The following is a 16,441-nucleotide window of genomic DNA, read 5'->3' as shown; positions in this document are numbered from 1 at the left end:
TTTGACCCAATGCTGGTTGAAAATAACCCAGGATTTTTTAGTTTAGTTTTTGAGTTTAGATTCAAAACACTACCCTAAGGAATATCTGTATTATGGAATAATATGGCCTTCAGCAACAATGTTCTGAACAATGAACACAGTTTTAGTAAAACACTAGCCTGGCTAACACCAGACCAGTCTCATAGAGAATGGGACGTGGTCTGGGAACCACATGCTCATTTTCTCGTATTTGAGGCGTGGTTTACGAATGCCCAGAGCTGTTTATTGGGCGCTACGAATGTCTATCAAAGGCATCTGTACGTATAGCCAATCGTTTCAATTATACCAGATGACGTATGTAGAGCGACAAAAATTCAAACGTCAACAACTTTTATCGGTATGTGTGCACACAGCTGTAAGCTATGCAACTAAACCGGTAGCTGAAAATTGATATTGAAAAGCAACACAACTTAGTGGCACTGTGACATCCACAGTACAGGCATAATGACAATATGATATTAATAAATACAACTTAACATTTATAAGTTAATTGTACTTCGTTGATGACAATGCCTAGCAGGTTGGTCCTATAAAACTTCATGGCTATCATGTACTGCCATATCCAAACATCCAAACATATAACTATTTAGAACACTATCTAAGGCTGCATGGAAAAGTAACTTCGCGTCTGCTGCCATGTTGGATGAACAAAACTGCTTCGGTGTGTCGCATAGACGTCATCATCGTCTTGCTGCCCCCTCCTCATTCTGTGATTGGTTCCCTATTTCAGGGGCAAAATTGGTCCATAGTTTCCATGCTAAACTTGCATCATCAATAAATTTGCGCACATGGCAGCATGGGGAAACCCAGGCTAGTAAAACACAAACACACACACGCACACGCACACACACTGTACATTATCAATAATAAATAAAGAAATGAAAATGCACATCCTTTTCTTCTCTCTGGTTACAGCATTATGTGTCACACACAAACTGTGATCAATTTATGCAAAAGTGTCATTGTAGAAGATTTTCTAAAGATAGCCTAAATTCTGTCTGTATTCCTGCATTCCTACATTTGTCATCTATTCATGAATTATCCTATTTTCTTTTGAACAATGTTACAGATTTATTTCGGTCCATTTGATGGATGAAAGTCTTTCGTAGAGGTCAGCAATGTTTTATAGTCTAATTAGGACAAGACAGGAGCATGCTCAAACAGATTGTGTGTTTTTCAGATGGAGGATCATTTGTAAGGGCACAAAGGATGATTAAATCACTGATGCTTATCAGATGGCTTATTTGAAAATAGGAAGATATTACAAGAGTAGCTACAGTATGCTAGATATGTTTGTAGCTACATTAACACTGCTGTGTTTTTTTCATACAGTTAAAGGTCTGCATAAAAAAAATTTATGCAAGTATTGCAATTACACATTTTGAAAGTCTGAGACCACTTGTGAATATATTTCTGCTTTGCATTCTATCTTAATTATTATTTTTAATTATAAATTATACCAGCATAATAGTTTGAGAATGTATTTAAAAATAAAATATACATAATATGCTAAACATGTACATTAATTGTTTTACAAATCCCAGAAAAGATTAAATGGTTAAATAAAAAAAATGACCTTACTGTAAATAATCATAATTGAAAATTAACAACTGATTTATTTCATAAAATATTTATTAAATATTTGCGGTATTGTCACAAGGCTTTAAATGGCTTTAGGCTTTTATAAATAAAATAGTTTATGTTTTAATCAATGTCACACAGATAGTGACTTTGCCATTTCATAGCAGTGCTTTAGGCATGAAATAGTCAACAGTGAAGTTTGAAGGCCACATGTATACAAACTCATCAGTCTTCACTTCACAAGTGTTACAGCAATCTAAACCAAGATGATTTGTGCACTGAAAACAACTTGGTTTTGCAAGTTAATTCAACATACTATTGTAAGTTTTGAAAGTTAAAATAGGATAAAAATATGTTGATTTGAAAAAATGCTGCTTTTTTACAGCGTGAGCCAAAGGTATTTCTGTGACACAGAGCTGTCACAGAAATACACAAACCTAAAGGATTTCTGACTGATCTCAAATGTAAAGATCTACTCTAAACCACAGATTCGCAATGTCTTTCTTTCTTTCTTTCTTTCTTTCCTTCTTTTTTTCTTTCTTTCTTTTGTTGTCTGTGGTGAGACAGAATGCATTTATAATGACAATAACAGATTAATACATGATGTTTTCATCTGCCGCGAGGCTGTAATTCGCTAGCTAAAAATTCAATTTGCTGTCAAGCAGTAGTAGATTTTCCATCACATTAAAAATGACTGTTGTTTTCTGTGACAAAGATGGCTATCGCTGTAGAGCAAGAGACAGAGAGAGAGAGAGTAGAGGGGTTGCTCATTTGTGTTAACAACAAAGGGTTTTAATTAAAATAATAATAAAATATATAGCATTTGCACACTAAAAATGCAATACAATTTGCCCTTATCCAGGTAGTTTGTGTATATTATATACATCAGTCAGATGGAACTTAAAGGTGCCAAAGAATGCATTGATACAATGTGTTTAACTGTACTGTGATATCTACATAGAAACTATTAACACTCTGGGGTCGACTGCGATGCGGGCACCGCAAACTCTTTATTTTTCAATCACTTCGCAAAGAGACTTAGATAACTCTGCTGATTTTGGACATACAGATATGATTTATACATCATTTAAAACATTAAAGTATCTAGTTTTTTTCTGTCCACTCCCAATAAAAACAAAATGTTGTGCTTTTCGCAAAATTAAGAAAATGAACATGATGCGCGTTTTGTTCTCTCTCCTCAGTGAAGTCCTTTCAGAAACGCGTCAGAAAAAATAACTGTAACTTAACGAATACTTGTCATAGAAACAAAAGATACATGTCTACAAATGCTTGGAATGTCTGCTTTTAACTCATGTAAGTGAAATCGAAAACAAATATTGTAATTCGTTGTTAACTGTACCAGACGCGAGTGTGTGTGCTTCATCAAACAGTGTGACGCGACCAACGTCCAAACGCACACACAAACACACGATGCCTCAACTTTTGAGGCACTTTGTGGTATCATTATAAAAGATGCGATTGCAAACATTACATCTACTTGTTTACTCGTGCCTGTAAATAAAGTTATCTCCAGACAGACGCGAGTGTGTGTGCTTCGTCAGTGTGACACGATGTCCAAACACACACACAAACACACGATGCCTCATATTTGACGCGCTTTGTGGTATCATTATAAAAGATGCGATTGCAAACATCACATCTATTTGTTTACTCGTGCCTGTAAATAAAGTTATCTCCAGACAGACGCGAGTGTGTGTGCTTCGTCAGTGTGACACGATGTCCAAACACACACACAAACACACGATGCCTCATATTTGACGCGCTTTGTGGTATCATTATAAAAGATGCGATTGCAAACATCACATCTATTTGTTTACTCGTGCCTGTAAATAAAGTTATCTCCAGACAGACGCGAGTGTGTGTGCTTCGTCAGTGTGACACGATGTCCAAACACACACACAAACACACGATGCCTCATATTTGACGCACTTTGTGGTATCATTATAAAAGATGCGATTGCAAACATCACATCTATTTGTTTACTCGTGCCTGTAAATAAAGTTATCTCCAGACCGACGCGAGTGTGTGTGCTTCGTCAGTGTGACGCGATGTCCAAACACACACACAAACACACAATGCCTCATTTTGACGCGATTTGTGGTATTCTTATAAAGGCCACTTCACACTGGTCAGACAGACTCCAACAGACGCGTCTGCTGGAGTTTGTCTGACCAGTGTGAAACCCCTGTTGGCAGTTGTTGGATCAAAGTCAATGATACTTTAGAATGTGGTTGTCTGTTGGTGTCTGTTGGAGTTGGTAGTTGTCTGACCAGTGTGAACTGGCCTTTAAAGATGCGATTGCAAACATCACATCTACTTGTTTACTCTCGCCTGTAAATAAAAGTTACCTGTACACCATCAGAACTCGTTTTCAGCGTGGCTGGAAACATTATATCCCCAAAAAGGTTTCTCACTTATTGTTCCATGAGTGGAAGTCCTATAATAAACACGCAGATATTATGCGCCGATCAGGGACGGATTATGGCGATGATGTGCCCTGGGCACGGATGTCTCAAAGGCCCCCTTTACCAATTTTTTGGGCAACAGCGTTGCACGTGTATGCACAGGGCTCAAGTGTTGGTTCGCCTCTGCCTGTATGCCCCATTTTACAGGATTAACAATGGCACTAATACACGGGGAGAGAATGCACACAATATTCTGTACTTTCACACCACAAATTGGTTTATTTATATCTTACCAGTATCTGTCAACATACATACTGTACAACATACTCAATCAAAAAGATTCTGACCTCTCCAAATCATATCACAGGAGAAAATTCCATAAATATTTTACATTTCTACATTTAGCAGACATTTCATTACATTTCACAGTCGTTCACCACAGGCATTTAGGGGCTGGAAACACCAAAACTTTTTTTCAGCCGAGCGCTTTGGTAGCTGTAAGCCGGTTGGTTGCTGTGGTAATGTCCCGCCCCTCCTCCACTTGAATTGGACGGCCGTGTGAGAACTGACATTGACGAGCGGAGATTTCACTCAAAGTTGAATATTTTTGAACTCTCAGCGCTGAGTGCAGAAAAAACCCAGAGCGCCGGTTTTCAGCGCGGAAAAAACCCGCTAGCTGCTTACTTATTTGAAAAACGCAGAGTTTCCATTGGAATCAATTGAAAACATGCGCTGGCCGCGGGCGTAAAAGCTTTGTGTGTCCAGCCCCTAAAGACAGTGAATTTATACGTCCTTGACACATTTTGCTTCTTAGTTCGTTTTTTACTCTTGCCATTAGAGAAAATGAACGTTCTCCTTCACAGTTGCTGACTGGCAGGGTGAGGAAAAGCTGTCCTTTTGTGCTTTCTTATCATTGATCCACTTGGTTGTGGTTTTAAACTCATTTTTGTTTTGGTTTTTGAGTAACCATCTTCTGCGCGTGACTTTTATATTACGCAATGCTTTTCACTCGCCTCTAGATGTCTCTCTCAACAGCGCAGCAATAGATTAAAATTATTTATTTGATTTATTTACTAGTTAATACTTTGCAACTGCAAAAAAACTACATTATTCTTCAATATTTAACACAACTTTACTGAACATAAAATTAAAATTAAAATATTTATTTGAAAATAATAGACACAGTAAATTTGACAGGGCCCCCTGCTGGCCCAGTGCCCTGGGCAAGTGCCCAGTAGGCCCGTGCGTTAATCCGTGCCTGGCGCCGATCCACTGGGTGCTCCGGGTCTCGGCTCAAGCAGCCACCGAAATGGCCAAGCACATACGCACAGTTGCTTCACATTTACTTCACATGTCGTGTCTAAAACCACTCGGAAAACGTGAACGTGACGCTTTCCTCCTCTTCAAAGCGTGTGAGCGCTTCAGAGCGTCTTTCGTTGCTAAGTAATCTAAGCACTGCTTGACGCTGTGACGAGCGCACCGAAGAAAGAATTTGGCCCCTATAAACAGGCACGTTTGTTAAGAACTGTATATCTGATCATTGTTTACATTTTAATATTTCAAAATATGTATGCATTATGTATAAGACCTATATGCATCAATGTGCACGGGTACATACGCACATGCGCCCCTCCCACACACACAATCTATAACCACCGCACCACCGCGGTGAATTTGTGTATTACCACTCCAGTGGTAAAAACTGCCACCGTCACAGCCCTAATCTCGATATTTCCTTACCATGTACAAAACTCTTATTATTCATCTATGCCGAGGTAAATACAGTTTTCCATTCTATGGCACCTTTAAGTGAATAAATAATATTAATGTGTAGTACCATACCACCAACCTCACAATAATTCGGCTCAGTTCGAAACTGATACATGCTGATCTCCTAATAGAATTTCTTCAGGCTTCAAACACAGCAGGGTTCCAGACATAAACCTCCTAGCTGTATAAAAAGAGAAACTGAAAACTGTGTGCAGTCCTCAGACTTTGAAATGTGAGAATGATGAGTCTAAACTTGTGTCTTTTATCCTGTGAAATGTGCTCTCATTCGGTTTCATTCTAGTATGAAGTGTCTCAGTCAAAGCCCTTGTAAGGGAATTAAACAGACTTTTATAGCTCAGCCAAGAAAAGGTGCGTAAGCCTCGCTATTGAGACTCTTTATGTGGGCCTTTCTCTGGAATGATGATGATAATGGAAAGAGACGAGATAATCCAACCCCCATTACTGTTCCATAATCAATGATCAGTGTAGACAATGTAGAGATTTAAAAATAAAGCCACTAAATTCTTTTAAATGAAGCCTGTAGCTTCTGTTCAAGCCTGAGAATGTCATTTGAGATGTAATCGTTACCTACATTAAGCGATCGGACAGTCGGTGTGCAGAAGAAGAGAATAAAATACAGCGTTGTTATGAGTAGCTCATGAATCATAAGCAGCTTTTAAAAGCCTTTAATCGACGCAACAAAACAACAGCCTGATGTGGTTTGAAACAAAAAGGCCCCTGAGACATTCAGGCTATTAATTTTTAAGCAAGAATCGAAATTTCAGACAAAATACATTAGCAAGGTAACACAGATCAGAATTATGTTATTACAACCATCTCTGAGCAATTTAGTCACTTTGGTCTCTTAAAGTTTAGGATCTTTAGTCACCAATATTGTAACAGATCGTTGCATCAGCTTCATACACAAAAACTCTTTACAGTATCCAGAGTAAGTCTCTCGCTTTCATGTTGTCAAGAGTAAAATATCCCTCTTTAAACGCTCCATTTGTTTAACCCAAGAAACGTCTCTTTCCTTCCACTGCAGGTGCTTTCCAGTCAGTATGTGCTGCAAACCAGTTGGTGCGAAGCAAGAAAGCTGGACTTATTTAGCTGAAGTGCTTGTAAACAGTCCGTGCAGATGCTGTATGTCAGGTAAGTAGATTTATTTGGAAACGAAACCTCAGAATAAGAAACGGCGTCATTTTAACCTCCATTTACTGAAGCCATGCAACTGCATGAGAAGATCGTTGAAATTTTTCGTATTTGATCATTCAGGTCAATGTTTAAATCATATAGGGCTGAGACATTACTTGCCTATTACACATATCAATCAATACAAAGTTGCCTTCCATTTAAGTAGACTCATAGCAGTATCTATACTAGTTTGTATCAGAATTAGTACACTTAGCAAACTAAAGTATGACTATATGCTGAACTGTGACTAATAAATCTCAATTAACAGCAGCCCTACTCATCTTTTTATGAATGAGTTTATCTCTTGAGTATTAATTACATGAAAGCTCCATTCATACTTACTGTAAGTAAGACATGCATTTGTGACTCATGCTGTTTGCTGCTGTAGACATTCCTATAGTACATATGAGGTGTAAAGCATCTGGAAAATAGTTTTTTTTTGCTACTTGTTTAATTAGTATTATATGGTGGTATAATGATTCCAGTGTCATTCATGTTTTTTGGCATGCAGTACAAAGTCATTCTCATGCCGAGCTTATAAATGTAAGCCGGGGGCCACATTCCCAGAGTGCTTTGCGACGGCTTGTGAATTTGGACTGTTTTCTCCTAATCAGTTAATCACTTAACCATATCTTCATCTCTTTAATTCTTTGCAAATTACAGCTGTTTGAGGCGGATAATTGTGCTCCATAAAATCTGCATAATTCAAGGACGTTTGAAGACATGATAACTAATTCATTTAAAGTTTCGATCTATGTTCGAATTTCTTGCTATCAAATCAACATATATTTTTATGTTATTTTAACTTAACAAATTAAATTAAACAAGTAAGTATTAACTTATTTTTCTAAGCTAGGCCAACTTATCACAAGTCAAAACTATAAAAAAGTAGGTTGAATTGACTTGCATAACCTTTTTACAGTGAACACATATATACAGTATATTGTATATGTGTGTGTGTATATGTGTGTATATGTGTGTGTGTGTATATATATATATATATATATATATATATATATATACACACATACATACATATACATAAAATGTGTATACGGTAGAGGCCTTCACGGGTCCACTTAGATCCGAAAACCCGAGGTCCGACCCGAGACCAGATCGTGTTCAGGTCTAAAAGTTTCACATGTGCCTCGGATACGGGTCGGGTACAATAATAGCGGCATCGGGTCTCGGGTAATTTAAAAATGAATGTGTTTTTTCTGAACGGACCCGAGAAGACCCGAACTCTCTCGCCTGTGTGCGTCAATGTCCTTTTCAAACCTCTCATCTGTTTGCCAACAGCGCTTGCGACATTGTGTGGTTGTTCATTTTCGTTGAGACAAACATGTCAGTCAATTATAAATGTACATTTTAGCGGTTACGTTGGTGTCGTCATCAGATAACAAAGTAAAACTAATGGAGCAGCTCGCCAAATTGGTTGCAAGGCCACCGGAGTTTCTTTCTGTCTGACTGCTGCGCGTGGGTCTGCAGAATGCACACACCTCAGTGCCATTTACATTCGGTTCCATTCGGGTGAAAATTTTTTTTCACTAGTTCGGGTCGGACTCGGGTCTAATTTTCTCGGGTTTGTCTCGGGTCAGGTCTTTCTTTAAATTTTTTTTATTTATGCACGTCGGGTTCGGGTATGAAGTGATTCGGGTCATTTCGGGTCGGGTACATTTCTTTGGACCCGAGAAGACCTCTAGTATACGGTATATATATATATATATATATATATATATATATATATACAGTACTTTGCCTCCTGACGCGGTAGTGGTGGCAAGCGCGAATTATTTACATGTTAAGTCAATGCAAAGACGGGAATTGGCATCATGCGGCGCCGATGCCGCATTCCACGTGAATTGAGCGCTGCAACCTGAAACGCGCGAGTTGAAAAATCTGAATTTTGGCAGATTTCCGCGCCGCGTTAACCAATCAGGACCTTGCTGTAGTAGTGACGTGATTACAGGAAGCGAGTGGAGTCTCAGCGGAGACGCAGAAGCCCCTTCCATTGCGCGAATTTCCGCGTGAATGTCTCTAATGACTAGACTTTCATGCGCGAATGAAGCGAGGAAACTCAAATGTTCAAGCGCCCAGCTACACGCGAATAGCACGTTTTTGCCGCCTCTACAGTACCTAGTCTGGTGTGAACCCTGCATTAGCCCACCATCCCAGAATTATGGCCGTTTCACACGGTACGCGGTAAGCGGCAAAATCGCCGCGCGGCTTCAGCTTTTCTCTTGTATTGGAAGCGTTTTGTGCAGCATTTAGTGCAAATATGTTTATCTTCAACGGCGCCTGTCATGAAGTACCATGTCTGGAGAAGGAACAGAATTTTGGGTGCACGAGCAAGGCGTGTGGACCAACTCCGCTTCACCTCTGTAACCGCCCCCGTTTTGCCGTTTTCCGCACGTCTCCTATTGAAAAAGAACTAAACACTCGCGGTTGCCGCGTACCGTGTGAAACGGTCTTTAGATTTGTTGTTTTTGTAATGTTATATTGATCATGTATAATTGTTTCTTAGTCTCTAGAATACATCCAGAAAATACAGGAAATGTGTATATACTATATAGTATTAAAAACAGTATAAAATGTAAACTGTTTCAAGTTTTTAGGGTAAATAAAATAGATTGAAAAATAAATATGGATGGACATTAAAACTTCTAAACAACAAGTCTGGTGGTGGTGGCCTAAGACTTTTGCACAGTACTGTATATATATGTACATATATGCCACCGACCTCTTAACTGGCATTATACAGTATAAAGTGGTGAAAACCTCCAGTTTACCTCTAGTGTCTAGTGTCTATTGCTATTTAAAATGTACAGTATCAGTTTCCATGGCATCCCGAATCCTTAAATAGTCTTAATTTATATATAGTTACATGGTTATAAACAAATGATTGAAACTTATGAAAATAATGTTCATTTATATTTTTTACTTGATTAGAAGAACACATGAAGCACCTACTGTCCCCTGTCCTGACAATACAGACTCGAGTTATTACATCAATTATTACACAACTATCCAACCACTTTAAATTAAAAAACGAAAAACAATATTTTGTGTATAAAAAGACACACCCATAGCACATAACTATACTCCTTTGCAAGTGTCAAGAAAAAATCATTCACTAGTTTGCCTGCGCATTCAGATCTTAATGATTAATGGTAAACACACTTGGCTTGCTGACCTCGAAGGGAGCTCTGAAGTTGAGCTCTGAACCTTTAGAGAGAGCGAACCTAAGGTCGGGGCTCGAGCCCCAAGTTAAACCCCCCGCATTAGAACTGCACAGAGGAATAAAGCAAGCAGTGAAGGAAAAGATGGGGAGGAGCAGGGATTGCCGCTGGACCCTGATGCCTTAAGGCTGCCTTATATATGCCTATAATGATGATTGACAGACCTGAATGTTGAGGCTTCTCTCGAACCTATGTTTAGAACTACAATACAATTTGCATATACTTTAATCATTTTGTTCTTTAAAAAAAGCTACCAAGAGAATTAATGAGCTAAATTATGATTAGTTTTTAAATTGATTACTGTTAATACATTTAACAAATGCAAAATGATATATTTCCCTCTCGAGCACATGTACAGCTGGTTGGAAAAAAAACTAAAAGAAAGTTTGACTTTGAACAAATTACATTGCGCAAAGCTTGAGTCTCATTTAGAAGTTTTTTCTGTGTGTGTGCATGTTATGATTGAAGAGTCAATTAATACATTTGGACTAAAAATACAGAGCTTTGACAGTGATACAATGACACCATCTGCCTGCAGGAACACACTTGAACTCTCGCATTCTCTGCCATTACGGTAACATAACACACTTGGCAAATTCAGCTGAGGGATTTGTTCTGAAACCGAAGATAATTGCAGGGATGTAGACAACATCATCTAACAGACAGAGAATTGTCAAAGTAACAGTGCCTTCTCAAGGTCACTGCCAACATTGTTTGAGTTGTGTTTTCGCTGTCTTACAGTGTTAATCATGTTGTTTGTACATGGGCAAAATATGTACCAGAAATCAATTATGCTGTAAAGATGAATGGTTAGACATATTTCTTTCCTTTCTCTCCTCCCACAGTGTAACTTCTACTTAAAGTATCATGGATCCTGAAGTACTTTCACAAATAGGGACATTCTTGGCAGAACATTTATGTAAGTCACTGTAAAAACACGCTTGGTATATGTTATCATGTGTTATAAAATAAAATAAAAAAATTTAAAGCACATGAAGAGCTCAGATGTGAAAGCTGCACCTCCATCAAAAATGAAATCAGGATATTAACCAAATGCTCTCGGCAAAGCTTTTGCCAAATAAAGCTTGCATCCACTTTGTTTTGCAGAAAATAGACAGTCACATTTGTTAAGTACCAAAAAATGACTGTAGTGAGATTTATGATAATAAGGCATTTCATCCTTTCTATTGCCATTAAAGTGAAATTGAACCTAAACTTAAGTGTCTGATAAAAATGCTCATTAACAAAAAACATGTTAGACACACATAGAGGGTTTTGCATCTGAACTCTCATATACTCTGGCTATTTCAACTGGCTATTTAACTCAAGGTAGTTAAGTATTTTCCAAGGTGGTTATTTGTACAAATTTTTACTGAAACATGCAAATGAGATTTGTACAATCTGCTTTCTTCGCAGTCACATTGGGTTTAGGGGTGGGGCTTTATTATTGCTTTTATAATAATCATAATGTTTGTATGATTCACATCAGATAAATATATGATTTTTGTCACTATACTGTATATATATGCATATTTAATATACAGCAACCAGACTTATTGTTTCAATAACAGACCACTGTTTGACAGTTTTATGTGAAATTGTATTTTGAGTGACACCAAACTATAGCATTTTATTGTTTTTTTTTTCAGCAGATGAAAGCTGAACAATGGTTTTGAAGATTGACCTCACGTCTGGATCGGCTCATTTAAACCACAGCAGAGAGACATGGATTGCTTATTGTGCAATACTGTAAAAATCCAATCTGAATTCTTCAAAGAGTCTCAAATGAAATCCGGTTTACAGTGATTTACCACACCGTGGTAAAAGCAATGTTGAGCCAAACATTGTTTTAAGGTTTCAAAATGACTAAATACATTTTCATGCGTAATCCTATGCTGTAAGGTCTGGTATTTATATATAATCAGTTGATTTTTTTTTTTCTTTTTCTTTTCATGCAATCTTTTTAATCCCAAATGACAAATGGACACAAATGGATATAATGAGTATGTAATTTATGCAGTGTCTCATCAGAAAGTATATGACATTGCTAAATGGTTAAAATCTTTTGCATGGTGGATTGCATCCAGGCAGATTTGCAACCACTAGATTTGCAAAAACCTTTCCCTGCTCCTTCACTTTACTTAAGGCCTTTGTCGCTCAGAGTTGCATTTGTTTTGAAAACCTTCACTAATTTAGATTTTATTTTTATCAGTGTGATATAATTTGATAGTTTATCTTTACATGTTGCATTAACCTCCAGCTTTATTTCTCTCTATAAGCAGGCTTGACGGCACAATAAAGGGATACTAAAAGCTAATTGGCTTTAAAGGTCAGATTTGATTGTGAGTAGTTATTTATGCAAAAAAAAAAAACTTCCCTTAGGCCTTTTTGGAGTTTCGACAAAAGTAAATGATGCATTTACCCCGATAATCAAAAATAACAGTTAAAACCCCCTCAATATTTATACAATGATTAATGAAACCATATGTACAGTTGACACTTCAATTTCAAACCAAAGTTATGCCATAATGTACCTAACAGGAAAGAAAATATCTGTATACACATTTGAACTATATACAATATTAGCTTAATAAGTGAAAGCAAACCCAGCATAGGTTTATTTATAACCCAATGGTTGGGTTTATTAAAACAACCCAACATTTTTTAGGATGTATAATCATATATTTTTTTAGATAAATGTTTGACAAGTCTCAGCCTGTCTGGTCCACCTCTGCTTTAAGTCTCTTGATGCCTGTCACCTGTGAGATGCTGTAAAAACTTCAGCCCATTCAATCATGTTTTTCTAAGTGGTAATTTAACAACATTTAAGTGTCCTTGAGGTTGTCATCACAGCTTAGACAGAATTTAAAATTAAAATGGTCTTTTAACTGTACAAATGAAGGTGCATTCACTTCAAATTCGCTACTGTAAGTCCATGCCTCAGGCCATTCGGAAATCTTGCTTTAGCATTTTGCCGAATCTGTTAAAGGGTTCGGCCAAAAATGATATTAAACCATAAACTGTTAATAAATATGGACGTAGTGTCCGTGACGTTAGAGTTCGGGTTAGGTTGTCTGTATTGGTTTATAACCCCAAGCGAAACTGGAAGATCGTCGCATACGTTGACATCGCATAACGTGATGACATCACCTTCCGGAATTCCCTTTGATCTATATCCGATGCTGAGGGATTAGCATGAAAGCAACAGAGTTCCTATTTTGTTGATATAGTGACCCATAGGGGCACCTTCGCGTCTTCATACAGATGCTGAAGCTTTTTAAACATGTTTCAGATTCTGATGCCTTGGGGAGTGAGAATGGGTTGGCCATCGCCATCTTGGCCCCGTCACTCGTGGATAACCGAAAATGGGTAAAGAAGCGGGACAGGGGTTAAGCTGAGGTGGTAACCCATGATTTACTTACCCTTAAGCCGTCCAAAATGCATATGTCCATCATTTTTCATTCGAACACACTTTCAGTTATTTTAGAAAATGTCCTAGATCTTTCAGATTATAAAATATAAAGATATGGGGTCCACTAAATGGAGTCAATTATTCCGTTTATATTACGGTTACCACACCTCAAGACATCGATCACATGATAAAGGGATTTGTTCGGTTTTTGTACTTAAATCGCTATTGTGAGTAGGACTATTTCTTTCACATCTCATTCAACAGCTCTTTGGCTTGTTCCAAAATGTCATTTTAAAGCTGCCAATGGAGCTTGAGCCGTTGATAGCATTCTAATGCAGTTATTAATGAAGTTATTACACTGAAAAAAATGATTCATTCAATTTATTCAATTTTTTTAAGGTAAGTGGTTGCAATCATTTTATTTAAACTACATTTAAACAAAAAAATTAGAAAAGTTAAACAAAATAAAAAACTTTTGTTTAAATGTAGCTTAAATAAATTGATTGCAACCACTTACCTTAAAAAAATTGAGGAAATTGAATGAATAATTTTTTTCAGTGTAGAAAGAGAGCGACAGAGACAGAGAGAGAAAGAAAGAAAGAAAGAAAACGAGAGAGAGCGAGCGAGAGAGAGAGAGATGGCGAGCGTGAGATTGTGTGAACGAGGCTACCTCTGTTCGTCTCTAAACAGCACTGTTATTTTCTCTGAAAACCATCTGTCATGTTGTTTATGTTAGTCCGTTATTACAGTTACCTATGCAAAGTGATATGTAACTGCAATGTGGTCAAGAGAGCTGCCTGGAATACGTTCCTGACGCCATGCATTTCCCAGAAAATAATTGCACACCTCAGAACGTTCATCAGCTAATCAGATTCAAGCATTCAACAGCCCCATGGTATAAAGGGGAAATAAAATATTTTTAAATTGTATTTTTGGAATATTTTTTTTACTGAATTACCAGATAGAGACTTTGCTAAAATTTTTATTTTGGGTATACTGTATGTTGTGAACGTTACACTTTATGTTTTACATTGAATGCAGTTTCCTTTTAAAAGAATTGACCGTCTATGAATTTAAAGCCTATAGCTGATCTGACTGCAGCTCTCTCACACAAATGCCTCCAAACACTGTGCCCGAGTGTGCCATCATTAAAGTGTGCAGCAGACCCTGCTGTGCCTCTCCCTGACGTTAATAAATGGTGTGCCAAGCAAACCCGTGTCCCTTCATTAGGCAGCTAGGCCTGCCACCGACAAAAGGGCCGAAAGTCACCCAGGTTCATTCCTGTATGAACCCGTCCCCAGCAGCAGAAAGAGGAGGACTGAAGCATAAAGCATCTGAGGAGCATCTGTTTGACAGTGAATAAGCATGTCTGATGTCTGGCATCTGGCAGCTTGCAAGCTAATGCGTGGAAAAAACTGCAGTGGACCTGAGAGGTGCTCTGTCAACAGAAATGCTTAGAGATCTCCATCATTCATGTGTTACCACTGCAAGGGGGAAAGTGTGTGTCTGAATGCCATTGTCAGCTTTTGACATTGTGACCGTAAGCATGTTAAAATATAATTGCGCATTTACAAATGATTGCCTATTGAGAATTCAGCAATGTGGCCCATCGTGATCAGCAGCGTGAAACACGTAGGACTTCAGTACATGGACAACAATGCTGCTGCGGTTCGCAGAAATCATGATCAGTATCAGCTGCAAAATAAGTGAGCGAATGTAAAACATGGTTATTTATTTATTGCTGCACAAACCTTGAATAACATACAGTAAGTGCAGTGAAGAGTGCAGAAAACAGTATAGTCCCTTTAAATGCACAAAAGTCATCAAAAATGTGGATCACTGTTTTGCAAAAGGGCTGATTTTGGTTTTATTGCATTCCCTTCCTCTATTTGTTGTCAATTTGTTCTTGAGATCAGTGGTCACACACCTGGTCACATTATGACTCGTGTGCAAAATGCTAAATAAAGGTTACATAGACAAAGAGAAAATGCGTATTGTGTACCCTTGCTTTAAAATGATTATAAGAAAAATAATGGAAGAATTTTAATCTGCTCTCAAAATATTGATTTATTGAAAATATTGAAATTGAACTTTCAAAGCAAAGACAGCGAAGAGAGCGGGTCGGGAAGCTCTCTCTAAGATAAAACAACGCATCGCAGAAGTTCAAACACCGATGGTTCCTCTTGGTTAGAGACAGGTAGCTTTGTTTAAACAGTCGGTGTCATTTGATGAGCTAGTCTTATCTCAAAACCCAGTTAAAAATGGGAACTTGATGAAACAGTTCATCAGAATTCATAGGAATTTCATGCAGGAATTTCATGCAGGAATCCGGACTCCGGTGTGAGGATATTAGGATGAGCTGACAGCACAAAAAAAGTTCTTGTCGACACACTTTCTGACAGTATTGCATTTAAATGTGTCGTACAGCATGACTACTCTTTGCCAGCACATATGTCAGAGATGTAGAGCTGTGACGAACCAGAATTTTTGCAGTGTACCATAAGCAGTAGATAATGCAAATTTTTTTAGGAAGTAGTCTTGAATTTTGAGTTTTAGTTGTGTATTTCATTTTAAAATATTTTTAATTGGTTCTTGTATAGGCAAACGATTAAATGCATATTTATATTTTTTAAGAGACTACTTTAAATATCTGTACTCAAAATTGCATTCCTTCTCCCAATTAACATGAGTCAGACTTTAAACCCTATGAAGCAGTTCATTTAGCAAGGACATCACTTCTCAATAAGCATACAACAGATGACAAGTTTAGAAACTTATTT

The 16,441-nt window shown here is 37.7% G+C and overlaps 1 protein-coding gene across 5 annotated transcripts in view; it reads left to right on the top strand.

Annotated features, from left to right (window-relative positions):
- khdrbs2 (KH domain containing, RNA binding, signal transduction associated 2) overlaps positions 1-14,059 on the top strand; it is a 90,600-nt gene extending 76,541 nt beyond the window's left edge. For 4 of the 5 annotated variants that reach the window (XM_065296817.2, XM_065296815.2, XM_065296819.2 and 1 more), the window contains exons 11-13: positions 6,862-6,968; positions 11,095-11,168; positions 11,899-14,059. The gene's annotated coding sequence lies outside the window, so the exon portion shown is untranslated. The remainder of the gene's footprint in view (positions 1-6,861; positions 6,969-11,094; positions 11,169-11,898) is intronic. The other variant, XM_065296816.2, reaches the window with a different exon arrangement.
- The last annotated feature ends 2,382 nt before the right edge of the window (positions 14,060-16,441 follow it).

Source organism: Paramisgurnus dabryanus, chromosome 20 (genome assembly GCF_030506205.2).
Source record: "Paramisgurnus dabryanus chromosome 20, PD_genome_1.1, whole genome shotgun sequence".
Classification (NCBI taxonomy): Eukaryota; Metazoa; Chordata; class Actinopteri; order Cypriniformes; family Cobitidae; genus Paramisgurnus; species Paramisgurnus dabryanus.
The sequence above is the reverse complement of the archived record's forward strand: the minus strand, read 5'-3'. Positions and strand labels throughout refer to the sequence as shown.